The sequence below is a fragment of the Anabrus simplex genome, chromosome 14 (assembly GCF_040414725.1).
Source record: "Anabrus simplex isolate iqAnaSimp1 chromosome 14, ASM4041472v1, whole genome shotgun sequence".
NCBI classification, from domain to species: domain Eukaryota; kingdom Metazoa; phylum Arthropoda; class Insecta; order Orthoptera; family Tettigoniidae; genus Anabrus; species Anabrus simplex.
In genome coordinates this window covers 45,831,747-45,848,769 of record NC_090278.1, presented here as the reverse complement: position 1 = coordinate 45,848,769, position 17,023 = coordinate 45,831,747, and the positions used below count along the sequence as shown (strand labels likewise).

General features: G+C 41.5%; 1 protein-coding gene across 4 annotated transcripts in view; it reads left to right on the top strand.

The window, feature by feature from the left end:
• Positions 1-17,023, top strand: part of LOC136885235 (zinc finger protein OZF) — a 97,265-nt gene that overhangs the window by 27,480 nt on the left and 52,762 nt on the right. The window lies entirely within an intron of this gene.

Here is a 17,023-nt window from a genome sequence, read left to right as displayed (position 1 = left end):
TTATTAATAAAAGTACTTTACTTGACATCACTGAGAGCTGTTTTATTCACCTGGACCAATACTTTAATGCAGGATTGAATCTTAATGACATTTCTGAGAAACCAAGAGTATTGTTTGACTTTTTGATAGCATTTTTCAGACTTAGAAAAGCGTCCAATAGCAAATTAGTTTTTCATAACATACAAAAAACATTCTCACGCCATGCCCTCTCGCCGCATTGCCCTGCATAATTTCCCTCCCTCTTCCCTCCTTCCTTCATTGCCATTGGCTCCGGGCCCCTCCTACTCCTTCTCAGTGCCTCCCCTGTTTTGCTTCCCGCTCCCTTCCCCTCCAATGCGGGTGCATTGGTCACGGTGTCTTGCGGCTCTCAGTGTCTTCCCTAAAGTCTAATAACACATAATAATTACGCTCCCAGAGGTGAGTCTCTTATTCATGTAAAATTTTTACAACATTTTTTAAAAAAGCCTTTCTTGATATTACACTGACTGACAGAGCAAATGCAACACCAAGAAGGAGTGGTCAGAACTTTATGCCAATTGCAGGGTAGACTGACGTCACTGAGGTATGCTCATGATGTGAAATGCGCCGCTGTGCTGCGCACGTAGCGAACGATAAATGGGACACGGCGTAGGGCGAATGGCCCACTTCGTACCGTGATTTCTCAGCCGACAGTCATTGTAGAACGTGTTGTCGTGTGCCACCGGACACGTGTATAGCTAAGAATGCCAGGCCACCGTCAACGGAGGCATTTCCAGCAGACAGACAACTTTACCAGGGGTATGGTGATCGGGCTGAGAAGGGCAGGTTGGTCGCTTCGTCAAATCGCAGCCGATACCCATAGGGATGTGTCCACAGTGCAGCGCCTGTGGCGAAGATGGTTGGCGCAGGGACATGTGGCACGTGCGAGGGGTCCAGGCGCAGCCCGAGTGACGTCAGCACGCGAGGATCGGCGCATCCGCCGCCAAGCGGTGGCAGCCCAGCACGCCACGTCAACCGCCATTCTTCAGCATGTGCAAGACACCCTGGCTGTTCCAATATCGACCAGAACAATTTCCCGTCGATTGGTTGAAGGAGGCCTGCACTCCCGGCGTCCGCTCAGAAGACTACCATTGACTCCACAGCATAGACGTGCACACCTGGCATGGTGCCGGGCTAGAGCGACTTGGATGAGGGAATGGCGGAACGTCGTGTTCTCCTATGAGTCACGCTTCTGTTCTGTCAGTGATAGTCACCGCAGACGAGTGTGGCGTCGGCGTGGTGAAAGGTCAAATCCGGCAGTAACTGTGGAGCGCCCTACCGCTAGGCAACGCGGCATCATGGTTTGGGGCGCTATTGCGTATGCTTCCACGTCACCTCTGGTGCGTATTCAAGGCACGTTAAATGCCCACCGCTACGTGCAGCATGTGCTGCGGCCGGTGGCACTCCCGTACCTTCAGGGGCTGCCCAATGCTCTGTTTCAGCAGGATAATGCCCGCCCACACACTGCTCGCATCTCCCAACAGACTCTACGAGGTGTACAGATGCTTCCATGGCCAGCGTACTCTCCGGATCTCTCACCAATCGAACACGTGTGGGATCTCATTGGACGCCGTTTGCAAACTCTGCCCCAGCCTCGTACGGACGACCAACTGTGGCAAATGGTTGACAGAGAATGGAGAACCATCCCTCAGGACACTATCCGCACTCTTATTGATTCTGTACCTCGACGTGTTTCTGCGTGCATCGCCGCTCGCGGTGGTCCTACATCCTACTGAGTCGATGCCGTGCGCATTGTGTAACCTGCATATCGGTTTGAAATAAACATCAATTATTCGTCCGCGCCGTCTCTGTTTTTTCCCCAACTTTCATCCCTTTCGAACCACTCCTCCTTGGTGTTGCATTGTCACTGTCAGTCAGTGTATTTTCTTTTTTACTTGCTTCAGGTCCTAGTTTGAACCGAGAACAGTACCCTGGAAACACGGCGTCTGCCAATATTTTTCATCAAAAAGATCTTGTTGTCTAATACTTAAAGAAAGAGGCTATGTTAGAGAAGACATATGTTTTATCACGTAAAATAGGAATCTACGTCTTTTGACTGGTTGTGTTATTTTAATAACAGCCATTTTTAACCAATAGAAAAACTGTCTCTTAATTCTTGCACTGGTACTCTAATACTCAGTGAATGTTTAGCAAGTAAATATTTTACACATATGTTCTTACAAAATTAAAAATTATGCTCTTGGACTTTTATGATAGTGAAACATTGGTTTTTGTTCGCACATGGTTTAGTGTTTTTAGATTCAGAGGACTTTTATCAAGAGGACGTATATTCATAGTTTTAAGACAGTTGGTGCTATTTTTTAAGTTTAAGTCATAGGTTAATGTTTATGGATCCCATTTTTAATCAGGTCTTGCCAGTTCTGTAAAATTTGTATGTACTTTATGCATTGTTTATCGTAACCTTGTCTATGTATATTTTTCTTATTTTTGGCTGATGATGATGCACACCAGCATCGAAACCGGTACTGAGTATAATGAAATGTTATAATTTTTCTTATAACATTGTATGGTATTGAATAGGTGGACCTCTCTCGTTTCCATTATATCCATGTCTGTATTAAGATCCACTGGATTAGTGTTTCATCTTGTGAAGACTGATGCTACAATTCACTACTAAGTTTACATATTTTATCTTATTGTCAATGTTCCACAGAGGAACAACATTTTACGTCATTTTTAAGATGACAACATTCAAACTACTGTATTTCGGTGGTTAACGCCACACTTAAGACTCAAAACTTTAAAAAGTGATCAAGACTCATTCAAATATTTGTTAATATTTTCCACCTTTGTTTTACAACTTGACCAACAAGTTTTTAACTTGCAAATATTTTAGGAATGATTTTCTCTTTAAGCAACATCACAATTTTTATTTTATCTAACCATTGTAATATCATTATTAAGGGTCCGTAGTTTGTACTTGAACATGGGTATAACTTTGTTCATTTGTCCTATTTTGGCTGATGATGGTGTCCAAGACATCAAAACTGGTACCAAATAAATAATGTTGTGATTTTGAATTAGCAACATACTTTGTATTGAAAAAGGTGGATCAATTGCACTCTTCTTTATTGTATGTTAATCTCCATTCAGTACGGACCAAAGATGTAGTTTTTAATATTAAATACATTATTGTCTGCACCAGAGATCAGCGCATGTTCATATAACCAAAGTTACGACCGATGCTGATGATTGCTGAACTGACCACCGCTTAGTTCAATATGTGATGGCTATACAGGTTCCTCCAAAATGACAGATTCAGGGGAAAGCGATGAAACCACAAATTAAATATTGAACATCGTAGGAACAACAGTACCAAATCTTCTTATCAGGTGCTATTGGATGATAAACTTCCAAATGAATACCCGGAAGATATTGAGCAGCACTGGTCATTATTAAAATCGGCTGTTATAACAGCTGGCAAAGAAGCAGTTGGTTTTAATAAGATGAAACATCAGGACTGGTTTGACGAGAACGACAAAGAAATATGTGACCTAACTGATGAAAAGTGGAAAGCCTACAATGCTTGGAAAATGATCCAAATTCATTTCCCAAGAAACAGAGATGTCCACAAATCAAATTCGGAAGTCCAGGAGAGATGCAGGATGATCAAAAATAAATGGTGGATAGAAAAATCAATGAACATTGGAGATTTTAATCGCCTCCAACAACATTGGAGCTTTCTTGAGTGTTACCAAAGCTATTTATGGTCCCTCCACCAAAGGTCTTAATTGTCTTAAATCCAAAGATGGTACTGAAGTTCTTAAAGACCCTGACTCGATAGCTTTACGTTGGAAACATTTTCAAGACCTGAACAGAAACTCGCATGCCGAGGAAGATGTGTTTGCTGATATTACTTAGGTAAAGTCGCTTCTCTTCAAGAAATCGAGAAGGCCATTCAACAGCTGAAGAATAAAAAGGCACCCGGACAAGATGGAATTCCAGCCGAGCTCTTCAAGGAGGGTGGTCCTATACTAATTCAGCATACACACATGCTGATTGTGAAAATATGGAACATGGGAACAATCCCTGCTGATCTATGAGATGCTTCCATCATCACGTTCTTTAAGAAAGGGGACAAGACTGTGTAACAATTATTGAGGAATATCATTGCTCTCTGTTGTGGGAAAAATTCTTGTTCGAGTATTGTCCAATCGTCTACTGCCATTGACTGAAATGTGTCTACCAGGAACACAGCGTGGTTTCAGGCCAAACAGAAGTATAATTGATATGATTTTTAGTGCATAACAAATGCAGAAATTTAGAGAGCAAAACCAATCCTTGAATACGGCTTTTATAGATCTTGTCAAGGCGTTTGATTCTGTAAATCGAGAAGTTCTAAGGAGAAATCTAGCTCTGATTGGATGTCCAAACAAAACCATACAGATATTTAGACTACTGCAGGATGGCATGTTTACTACTGTTCATTCCAATACAAGACCAGGAGACCCTTTCCCTATTTCAACCAGAGTCAAGCAAGGTTGTGTAATGGCTCCAACATTGTTATCATTATTTTTTGGAACTATACTACACCTTGTGGAGGATCAATTTCCATCAGATGCAGAACTTGTATATAGAACTGATGGAAATCCATTTAATATTAACAGACTGCGAGCTAAGACCAAGGTCATAGTGTCAGTCATAGAGCTTCAGGACGCAGATGACAGTGTTATATTAGCCAACACAGCAGAAGATCTGCAATCAATCCTATCGCGTAGTTTCCTGACATTCAAGCGATAGTTATTACACGACCAAGGACAAACAGAAATTAGAACATTAAAAACAAAACTTACCTTCACAGTCCAAAAGGTCACAAAAAACGTCAGAGTGAACTAGACCCAAGAAGTCTAATGAATCATCAGAAGAAAGAATACTAATATACTGGCTTAAATAAGGACACTGTATATAAGAGAGTGAAAATTTTATAATAAAGTAAAATTGATTAATTGACTAGGATTCCAGACAATCTTAAGGCCCAAAGAAAAGAAAATAATTACGAGTTCACTTGAACTCAAATTGAAACTTTAAGGTCAGTTCAAGAAATGAAACACTCCACACTTCAAAACCACCGATCATAAGATGATGCTAAACTATAATTACTAGTGTTTACAACCCATTGATCAATTATCAATAAAATCAAGATTTATTTTATCTGCAATTCTGTGATCTTAGATCGCACTTGATTTAAAATTTGGGAGCTGAGAACAGTCTCTTATGGCTATCACAAAACGAAATAAGGCGTCCCCAATGGAATGGTCAGCATGATTAAATTCAGCGAGAACAATACATCGAAAATTAAAATCAGAAGGTAATTCGAGAGGTCTCCGAACAGCAAACTCTCCAGAAACAAGTTATATTAAAACATTAGTTATGCAGAGAAAAGTCTCTACACTGACACATTAGGCGTACACCTGCCTACAGACATATCCCTCACGAATATGTCTCATCTACACAATAGACTCACTTCATATGTTGAAAAACAATAATAATGAGGTCGTACGTCAAATGTCAAAATGAAAATAGTACACACCCACAATATGTTTACAAAGAGTAGCCATGGGAACACATCATGTGACACCCAAAAGAAACATGGCTGCCCAAACAACTGACTTAGTCAAAGAAACAATTTTACGGCTCATTAATTTATCCCCGAGCTCGGAGTTTAGTAAATCAACTCATAATAAGAAAAATACTAGGTAAAAACATCCTTCAATTAGTAACAGTATGGATCTTCATGACATTACAGTTAACGAGTCACACAGATTCTTACGACCCAGTAAAATACGTAAATTTTAACAAATAACACCTGATGTCTAACAAATTTATGAAATGGTCGCTCAAGGAAACTTATTCTTCAAAATATTACCTCACATAAACCCCAAATAGCTTGGAACACATTTACTGGATGATGGTGACCGAAATACAATATTATTCTTTTCTGAGACGTAATTTCATTATTCCGGAAGTTATTCAATGCATTTAAAGCATAATTTAGCAGCCCAAATCCAGAAGAACTTGTTCACAGTTTTAGTTTAGGTTGAATTGATCACATCATTTCTGCTTCAGATAGGAAGGACTGGTAGCTTACTTATAATTTCCAGGAAACCTTTAGAATAAAACAAAATGTAAGACTTGTTTCGGCATTACGCCGAACGGCGATTGGTTTACCCTGGGTCAACCTGCAGCTCGATTTCCTCTTCTTTCAATTAATTTATATTCAATTTCAGCAGCACACAAAGGGAGGACGTTCCTTCTAACGATCCACAACAACTGCCACACTTCTGATTTTCGCATGTCCATGCGTTGACAAACGACTATCTCATTTCCATCAACTCAAATAGATGGCTCCACTATACAGTCAGGCACTCAGAGGAGATAAGTTGTAGCGGCACACAATGGAACTATTGCGAAAACACTGGGCAACGCAATGAATTTTATCAACCCACTGACAGTTCAAGAAAACCGAAACATGCAGAATAATGCTCGTTGTGACCTTTTCTTTTGGTACGCTGGGTGGAAAGGTACCTCTAAATTTAGTATAATCGCCATAATCCTAAATACTTTCAATCAAGCATATGAAAGTATCGGACTGAAAATTACAGTAATATTAATAAGACAAATATCATTTACCAGCCAGAACCAAATTCCAATAAAAGAACTAACTGGCCAATCTCTGGAGAACATAAATCATTTTCCTTACCTCAGAAGCCACCTCTCAACATGTGCAAACTTTGATGCAGAAATTCAATATCGTTTAAGATGTGCTAGTGCGGCTTTCGATCGTCTCCTAAAAAGAGTGTCTGAAAATCATGATATCAATGTGAGAACCAAACTCTACGTTTACAATGCTGTTGTAATTCCTACTCTTACCTATGGTTGTGAGACCTGGACATCTTACAGGAGAAACATAAAATGCCCTGAAAAAACACCATCAACAATGCTAGTGGAGATTTCTGAATGTTAAATGGCAAGATCGTCGAACAAACATTAGTATCATCGAGGAAGCCAACTCTACAAGCATGAAGGCAAAGATAGTCAGGCATCAGCTACTACTGGGTAGGCCATACCGTCTGCCTCCATAAGAAAATCATATACTACGAACTAAAGAATGGCTTTTGTAACCATGTAGGGGAGCTAAAACAATATAAGGATGTTCTAAAGTGTAATCTCAAAGGTGTCAAATTGATCTGGTCAACTGCGAAACTACAGCCGAGAATAGACCCCAATGGTGTAGAATAGTATACAATGAAGTTGAACATCTAGAAGAAGATAGGAGAAGACTAGAAGCTGAGAGGAGGAGCGAATGCAAGGGATGGTGTTCTTGCACAACCATCTGCTGCACAACTAGTGTGTGCTGTTGCTGCAATAAAGATGAGAATGCTAGAAGCTGAGAGGGGGAGTGAATGCAAGGGATGGTGTTCTTGCACAACCATCTGCTGCAACAACTAGTGTGTGCTGTTGCTGCAATAAAGATGAGAATACTAGAAGCTGAGAGGAGGAGCGAATGCAAGGGATGGTGTTCTTGCACAACCATCTGCTGCAACAACTAGTGTGTGCTGTCACTGCAATAAAGATGAGAATGCTAGAAGCTGAGAGGAGGAGTGAATGCAAGGGATGGTGTTCTTGCACAACCATCTGCTGCACAACCAGTGTGTGCTGTCACAGCAATAAGGATAGGAGAATACTAGATGCTGAGAGGAGTGAATGCAAAGGATGGTGTTCTTGCACAACCATCTGCTGCACAACTAGTGTGTGCTGTTACTGCAATAAAGATGAGAATACTAGATGCTGAGAGGAGTGAATGCAAGGGATGGTGTTCTTGCACAACCATCTGCTGCACAACTAGTGTGTGCTGTTACTGCAATAAAGATGAGAATACTAGATGCTGAGAGGAGGAGTGAATGCAAGGGATGGTGTTCTTGCACAACCATCTGCTGCACAACTAGTGTGTGCTGTTACTGCAATAAGGATAGGAGAATACTAGAAGCTGAGAGGGGTGTGAATGCAAGGGACGGTGTTCTTGCACAACCATCTGCTGCACAACTAGTGTGTGCTGTTACTGCAATAAAGATGAGAATACTAGAAGCTGAGAGGAGGAGTGAATGCAAGGGATGGTGTTCTTGCACAACCATCTGCTGCACAACTAGTGTGTGCTGTCACTGCAATAAGGATAGGAGAATACTAGATGCTGAGAGGAGTGAATGCAAAGGATGGTGTTCTTGCACAACCATCTGCTGCACAACTAGTGTGTGCTGTCACTGCAATAAGGATAGGAGAAGACTAGAAGCTGAGAGGAGGAGTGAATGCAAGGGATGGTGTTCTTGCACAACCATCTGCTGCACAACTAGTGTGTGCTGTCATTGCAATAAAGATGAGAATACTAGAAGCTGAGAGGAGGAGTGAATGCAAGGGATGGTGTTCTTGCACAACCATCTGCTGCACAACTAGTGTGTGCTGTTACTGCAATAAAGGTGAGAATGCTAGAAGCTGAGAGGGGTGTGAATGCAAGGGATGGTGTTCTTGCACAACCATCTGCTGCACAACTAGTGTGTGCTGTCACTGCAATAAAGATGAGAATACTAGAAGCTGAGAGGAGGAGTGAATGCAAGGGATGGTGTTCTTGCACAACCATCTGCTGTACAACTAGTGTGTGCTGTCACTGCAATAAGGATAGGAGAATACTAGATGCTGAGAGGAGCGAATGCAAGGGATGGTGTTCTTGCACAACCATCTGCTGCACAACTAGTGTGTGCTGTCACTGCAATAAAGATAGGAGAAGACTAGAAGCTGAGAGGAGGAGCGAATGCAAGGGATGGTGTTCTTGCACAACCATCTGCTGTACAACTAGTGTGTGCTGTCACTGCAATAAAGATGAGAATACTAGAAGCTGAGAGGAGGAGTGAATGCAAGGGATGGTGTTCTTGCACAACCATCTGCTGCACAACTAGTGTGTGCTGTCACTGCAATAAGGATAGGAGAATACTAGAAGCTGAGAGGAGGAGTGAATGCAAGGGATGGTGTTCTTGCACAACCATCTGCTGCACAACTAGTGTGTGCTGTTGCTGCAATAAAGATGAGAATGCTAGAAGCTGAGAGGAGGAGTGAATGCAAGGGATGGTGTTCTTGCACAACCATCTGCTGCACAACTAGTGTGTGCTGTCACTGCAATAAAGATGAGAATACTAGAAGCTGAGAGGAGGAGTGAATGCAAGGGATGGTGTTCTTGCACAACCATCTGCTGCACAACTAGTGTGTGCTGTTACTGCAATAAAGATGAGAATACTAGAAGCTGAGAGGAGGAGTGAATGCAAGGGATGGTGTTCTTGCACAACCATCTGCTGCACAACTAGTGTGTGCTGTCACTGCAATAAAGATGAGAATACTAGAAGCTGAGAGGAGGAGTGAATGCAAGGGATGGTGTTCTTGCACAACCATCTGCTGCACAACTAGTGTGTGCTGTTACTGCAATAAAGATGAGAATACTAGATGCTGAGAGGAGCGAATGCAAGGGATGGTGTTCTTGCACAACCATCTGCTGCACAACTAGTGTGTGCTGTTAGTGCAATAAAGATGAGAATACTAGATGCTGAGAGGAGCGAATGCAAGGGATGGTGTTCTTGCACAACCATCTGCTGCACAACTAGTGTGTGCTGTCACTGCAATAAGGATAGGAGAATACTAGAAGCTGAGAGGAGGAGTGAATGCAAGGGATGGTGTTCTTGCACAACCATCTGCTGCACAACTAGTGTGTGCTGTAACTGCAATAAAGATAGGAGAATACTAGAAGCTGAGAGGAGGAGTGAATGCAAGGGATGGTGTTCTTGCACAACCATCTGCTGCACAACTAGCGTGTGCTGTTACTGCAATAAAGATGAGAATACTAGAAGCTGAGAGGAGTGAATGCAAGGGATGGTGTTCTTGCACAACCATCTGCTGCACAACTAGTGTGTGCTGTTACTGCAATAAAGATGAGAATGATAGAAGCTGAGAGGAGGAGTGAATGCAAGGGATGGTGTTCTTGCACAACCATCTGCTGCACAACTAGTGTGTGCTGTTGCTGCAATAAGGATAGGAGAATACTAGATGCTGAGAGGAGCGAATGCAAGGGATGGTGTTCTTGCACAACCATCTGCTGCACAACTAGTGTGTGCTGTCACTGCAATAAAGATAGGAGAATACTAGATGCTGAGAGGAGTGAATGCAAAGGATGGTGTTCTTGCACAACCATCTGCTGCACAACTAGTGTGTGCTGTCACTGCAATAAGGATAGGAGAAGACTAGAAGCTGAGAGGAGGAGTGAATGCAAGGGATGGTGTTCTTGCACAACCATCTGCTGCACAACTAGTGTGTGCTGTCACTGCAATAAAGATGAGAATACTAGAAGCTGAGAGGAGGAGTGAATGCAAGGGATGGTGTTCTTGCACAACCATCTGCTGCACAACTAGTGTGTGCTGTCATTGCAATAAAGATGAGAATGCTAGAAGCTGAGAGGAGGAGTGAATGCAAGGGATGGTGTTCTTGCACAACCATCTGCTGCAACAACTAGTGTGTGCTGTTACTGCAATAAGGATAGGAGAATACTAGATGCTGAGAGGAGTGAATGCAAAGGATGGTGTTCTTGCACAACCATCTGCTGCACAACTAGTGTGTGCTGTCATTGCAATAAAGATGAGAATGCTAGAAGCTGAGAGGAGGAGTGAATGCAAGGGATGGTGTTCTTGCACAACCATCTGCTGCACAACTAGTGTGTGCTGTTACTGCAATAAGGATAGGAGAATACTAGAAGCTGAGAGGAGGAGTGAATGCAAGGGATGGTGTTCTTGCACAACCATCTGCTGCACAACTAGTGTGTGCTGTTACTGCAATAAGGATAGGAGAATACTAGATGCTGAGAGGAGTGAATGCAAGGGATGGTGTTCTTGCACAACCATCTGCTGCACAACTAGTGTGTGCTGTCATTGCAATAAAGATGAGAATACTAGAAGCTGAGAGGAGGAGTGAATGCAAGGGATGGTGTTCTTGCACAACCATCTGCTGCACAACTAGTGTGTGCTGTTAGTGCAATAAAGATGAGAATACTAGAAGCTGAGAGGAGGAGTGAATGCAAGGGATGGTGTTCTTGCACAACCATCTGCTGCACAACTAGTGTGTGCTGTTAGTGCAATAAGGATAGGAGAATACTAGATGCTGAGAGGAGTGAATGCAAGGGATGGTGTTCTTGCACAACCATCTGCTGCAACAACTAGTGTGTGCTGTTACTGCAATAAGGATAGGAGAATACTAGAAGCTGAGAGGAGGAGTGAATGCAAGGGATGGTGTTCTTGCACAACCATCTGCTGCACAACTAGTGTGTGCTGTCACTGCAATAAGGATAGGAGAATACTAGATGCTGAGAGGAGGAGTGAATGCAAGGGATGGTGTTCTTGCACAACCATCTGCTGCACAACTAGTGTGTGCTGTCATTGCAATAAAGATGAGAATGCTAGAAGCTGAGAGGAGGAGTGAATGCAAGGGATGGTGTTCTTGCACAACCATCTGCTGCACAACTAGTGTGTGCTGTCACTGCAATAAAGATGAGAATGCTAGAAGCTGAGAGGAGGAGTGAATGCAAGGGATGGTGTTCTTGCACAACCATCTGCTGCACAACTAGTGTGTGCTGTCACTGCAATAAAGATGAGAATGCTAGAAGCTGAGAGGAGGAGTGAATGCAAGGGATGGTGTTCTTGCACAACCATCTGCTGCACAACTAGTGTGTGCTGTCATTGCAATAAAGATGAGAATACTAGAAGCTGAGAGGAGGAGTGAATGCAAGGGATGGTGTTCTTGCACAACCATCTGCTGCACAACTAGTGTGTGCTGTCACTGCAATAAAGATGAGAATACTAGAAGCTGAGAGGAGGAGTGAATGCAAGGGATGGTGTTCTTGCACAACCATCTGCTGCACAACTAGTGTGTGCTGTTACTGCAATAAGGATAGGAGAATACTAGAAGCTGAGAGGAGGAGTGAATGCAAGGGATGGTGTTCTTGCACAACCATCTGCTGCACAACTAGTGTGTGCTGTCACTGCAATAAAGATGAGAATACTAGAAGCTGAGAGGAGGAGTGAATGCAAGGGATGGTGTTCTTGCACAACCATCTGCTGCACAACTAGTGTGTGCTGTTACTGCAATAAAGATGAGAATGCTAGAAGCTGAGAGGAGGAGTGAATGCAAGGGAGATTGTTCTTGCATAACCATCTGCTGCAATAACTAGTGTGTGCTGTTACTGCAATAAAGGTGAGAATGCTAAAAGCTGAGAGGAGGAGTGAATGCAAGGGATGGTGTCCTTGCACAACCATCTGCTGCAACAACTAGTGTGTGCTGTTGCTGCAATAAAATCTCTGCATCCATAATTGGACTGTTCAGCTACGTCCAAATTACCTTTTGTTTTCTATTTTTCTGTTTAGATTGAGCCTTTCAAGAACTTTAAACAAATGACAGTGGGTGGAAAGAGATGACAGTAACATCTAGAATCATCCTTATCCATTCATGGCTTATGAATGGCTATAACTTTAGCTTTCCTTCAAAGTTTAGGAATCTTACAGGACTGGACTCATTTGCTCATCATATCTAGCAACCAACACATAGTTACCAGCCCAAAGTTCTTAATGTGCTGAACTCTTAGATCCCAAGGCTTGCAACCTTCTCATTTTGACATTTACTCAGGGCAGGTCTAACTCAGCCTAGTTTTTTAGTCAGGTTGCCTCTCTAATGTCTTCCTACCGTACTTGGTTGTCGAAGGTGGTTTCCAATTTTCTAGCAGTTGACTGGCAATTTGATCAGCTCGAACATTCACATACATATTTGCCTGTGAAGGGTGATTATTCATTCGTCATAGAAGTGTCCAAGCCTCTTGGCTGCTCCTGCTCATATTACATTTGGCCATCAGTTTTTCCCACTGTTTCTTCTTTACCTCAGAGATTGAGGAGAGAATGGATCTAGGTATGAGGGATGTTTCCTCACTAAGTGGATTTTCATCATTTCATGAATAATACTCCTCGAGCAGTGTAACTGTTTCTGAAGTCACACCCTGAAGGTAGGTCATCCTGTAACCTGTCAGAATACATGCTCAAGAACAGATTTTCTTGAGCTCAACAAATTGATCATAACTATCAGGTACAAGTGTGATTGATTGAACTTTTCCATCCAACATTTCAGAGAATTTCAGCCAATCTGCCATCTTGAAGTTATACCTTCTTCTGAAACCAGTTTCTTGGGGTCTTATGATGGGAAAAAAGTCGACACATTATAGGTCTGTGCTGTGTGCTGGGGATAGGAGAACACGCTGATTTGTTGCATTGCTGTGCTACGTTTTCACTTACAAAGAGAAAATTAGGGTTGTACCCTCATTGCCACCTTCCACTACTGAAGGAAGAAAGTAGTTTACTGTTGTGAATGAGGGAGAGAGAGAGTTGGTTTCGGCCCATGATAGAACAGCTTCACCGTTTTCATCCTCATGTTTGTATCCACAAGCATGACTGTGGCTGTCACAATCTCCTATTACTACCGATGTTTTCCTTGAATCAAAGTTGTTAAGAGGAGCAAAAGAGAATTTCTCTGAAGGTGGCTTGTAGTGATCACATAATTACTAAGCTCGTGGGTACAATGGGCACTCTTGACTTGGATTCTCGGTTTGACAAAAATAGCACTTCCATATGTAGCATGTGGAATTTCTACTGCTAACTGCATACCAGGTATACATGGTCATCTCTGCTGAGTATTTCTATAAATTTCTTGTATGCAAAGATCATCACACTTCTGTTCATGGCATAATTCATGTAGCAGTTGTTGTTTAGACATTGAAATGCCTTCAATATTCACCAAAATAACTGCCGAAATTGGTTCTGACAAGAACTGTTTATTTAATCACATCTTGAGCTCACAAATGCTTCTGGAGTGCTAACATTCTGTTCAGTATTGGAAATTTAATTCCAACCACCTTAACAGGGGAACCACGGGCAGGAATCAGCTAACTACAGGTGGGAACAATGGCAGGAGGGTACTCTGAGTGAGGAAATTAAGACTAAGTTAGAAATGAATTCAATGCATGGATCTGTATTGGCTTTGGTGGTGGGGTCATGTGAGGGGAATTGAGGAGCATACGTTACCTAGGAGAATAATGGACTCTGTAATGAAGGGTAAGAGTAGTATAGGGAGACCAAGAGGACGATGGTTAGACTCAGTTTCTAACAATGTAATGACACATAGCTGGACTGAGTGACATAGACGGTTGAGGTACTGGCCGTCTGACCCCAACTTGGCAGGTTCGATCCTGGATCAGTCCGGTGGTATGCGAAGGTGCTCAAATACCTGAGCTACATGTCTGTAGATATACTGGCACATAAAAGAACTCCTGCAGGACTAAATTCTGGCACGTTGGCATCTCTAAAGGCTGCAAAAGTAGTTAGTGGGATATAAAGCCAATAACAGTATTATTGATTTAAAGATAGGAGATATAGAACTAAGCAAGGCCACAGAACTAGTTAAAAATAGAGAATTGTTGCAGTGACCGGTAAATTCACAGGGGCTTGCAGACTGAACAACGAAATGCATAACAGTATAAAAGAGATGTATGTAAATTCAAGTTTCAAATAAATAGCAATGCTTCATTCTTCCACGGAATGATTATCAGATCCAAACAAATTTTGTGGACTCTCAATGAGTTATCAGACGAAGAGAGGGAATAGGAAATATCAGACAATCCTCGTAACATTTTTATCAACCTGAAACTGTTCAAGAAGATGTCCATAGTAGCTGTTTGGTTCTTTCTCTTGAAAGCAATCAGGAGAGAATTGAAATAACAGACAATAGTAATACGAGGTTCTATATAGTCAAGGATAATATTACTATGGTGTAGTGAAGTTGTTAGTAATGTGAATGCCAAACACATTGAAGAACATAATGAGGATTTTTTCGGCCCAACGTGTCCTTCTCAACAGGCTCATAAAACCGTGGATTGTTTTTCCTTCAAAGAATGTTACCTGGTTTGATTGATGACATTGCAAAGCACACCAATGTATGCACAATTAAAAAAACTATCCTAAATATGACCAGAGATTACAAGGTGACATCATGTCTAGAAGTGTTGGTACCTTTTGGTGCTTTCTTTTGATTACTGTCAAGAAGGGAAACCACACTAATAGCCCATAATACTTTAGCTCTGAAGGGTCAGGTGTGGCGTTTCTTTGTGCTAATTTCCGCAAAAAATAGTTCTCAGTTTTTGGACAGATGCCAACATAATATTTTAGTGACCTTTTTTTAATTATTTCTAATTATATGATTCATTAAACAATATTTTGTACTGTAAAAATCATATGAATCAATCAATCAATACTGATATGCATTTAGGGCAGTTGCCCAGGTGGCAGATTCCCTATCTGTTGCTTTCCTAGCCTTTTCGTAAATGATTTCAAAGAAATTGGAAATTTATTGAACATCTCCCTTGGTAAGTTATTCCAATTCCTAACTCCCCTTCCTATAAATGAATATTTGCCCCAGTTTGTCCTCTTGAATTCCAACTTTATCTTCATATTGTGATCTTTCCTACTTTTATAAACGCCACTCAAACTTATTCGTCTACTAATGTCATCCCACACCATCTCTCCCCTGACAGCTCGGAACTTACCACTTACCCTTAACATTTTATAATAATATTTAATTTCTAAAAAGATCTCTTTGTATTGAATAGGTGGATATATAAATAAACACTTGTAACATACTTTGTATTTACATACCACTTAGTCGAGCAGCTCTTCTTCTTTCTCTCAATTCTTCCCAACCCAAACATTGCAATATTTTTGTAATGCTACTCTTTTGTCGGAAATCGCCCAGAACAAATAGAGCTGCTTTTCTTTGGATTTTTCCCAGTTTTTGAATCAGGTAATCCTGGTGAGGGTCCCATACACTGGAACCATACTCTAGTTGGGGTCTTACCAGAGACTTATATGCACTCTCCTTTACATCCTTACTACAACCCCTAAACACCCTCATAACCATGTGCAGAGATCTGTACCCTTTATTTACAATAACATTTATGTGATTACCCCAATGAAGATCTTTCCTTGTATTAATACCTAGATACTTACAATGATCCCCAAAAGGAACTTTCACCCCATCAACGCAGTAATTAAAACTGAGAGGTCTTTTCCTATTTGTGAAACTCACAACCTGACTTTTAACCCCGTTTATCAACATACCATTGCCTGCTGTCCATCTCACAACATTTTCGAGGTCACGTTGCAGTTGCTCACAATCTTGTAACTTATTTATCACTCTATAGAGAATAACATCATCCACAAAAAGCCTTACCTCCGATTCCACTCCTTTACTCATATCATTTATATATATAAGAAAAAATAAAGGTCCGATAATACTGCATTGAGGAATTCCCCTCTTAATTATTACAGGGTCAGCTAAAGCTTCACCTACTCTAATTCTCTGAGATCTATTTTCTAGAAATATAGCAACCCATTCAGTCACTATTTTGTCTAGTCCAATTGCACTCATTCTTGCCAGTAGTCTCCCATGATCCACCCTATCAAATGCTTTAGACAGGTCAATCGCGATACAGTCGATTTGACCTCCAGAATCCAAGATATCTGCTATATCTTGCTGGTATCCTACAAGTTGAGGCTTCAGTGGAATAACCTTTCCTAAAACCGAATTGCCTTCTATCGAACCAGTTATTAATTTCACAAACATGTCTAATATAATCAGAAAGAATGCCTTCCCAAAGCTTACATACAATGCATGTCAAACTTACTGGCCTGTAATTTTCAGCTTTATGTCTATCACCCTTTCCTTTATACACAGGGGCTACTATAGCAACTCTCCATTCATCTGGTATAGCTCCTCCGACCAAACAATAATCAAATAAGTACTTCAGATATGGTACTATATCCCAACCTATTGTCTTTAGTATATCCCCAGAAATCTGATCAATTCC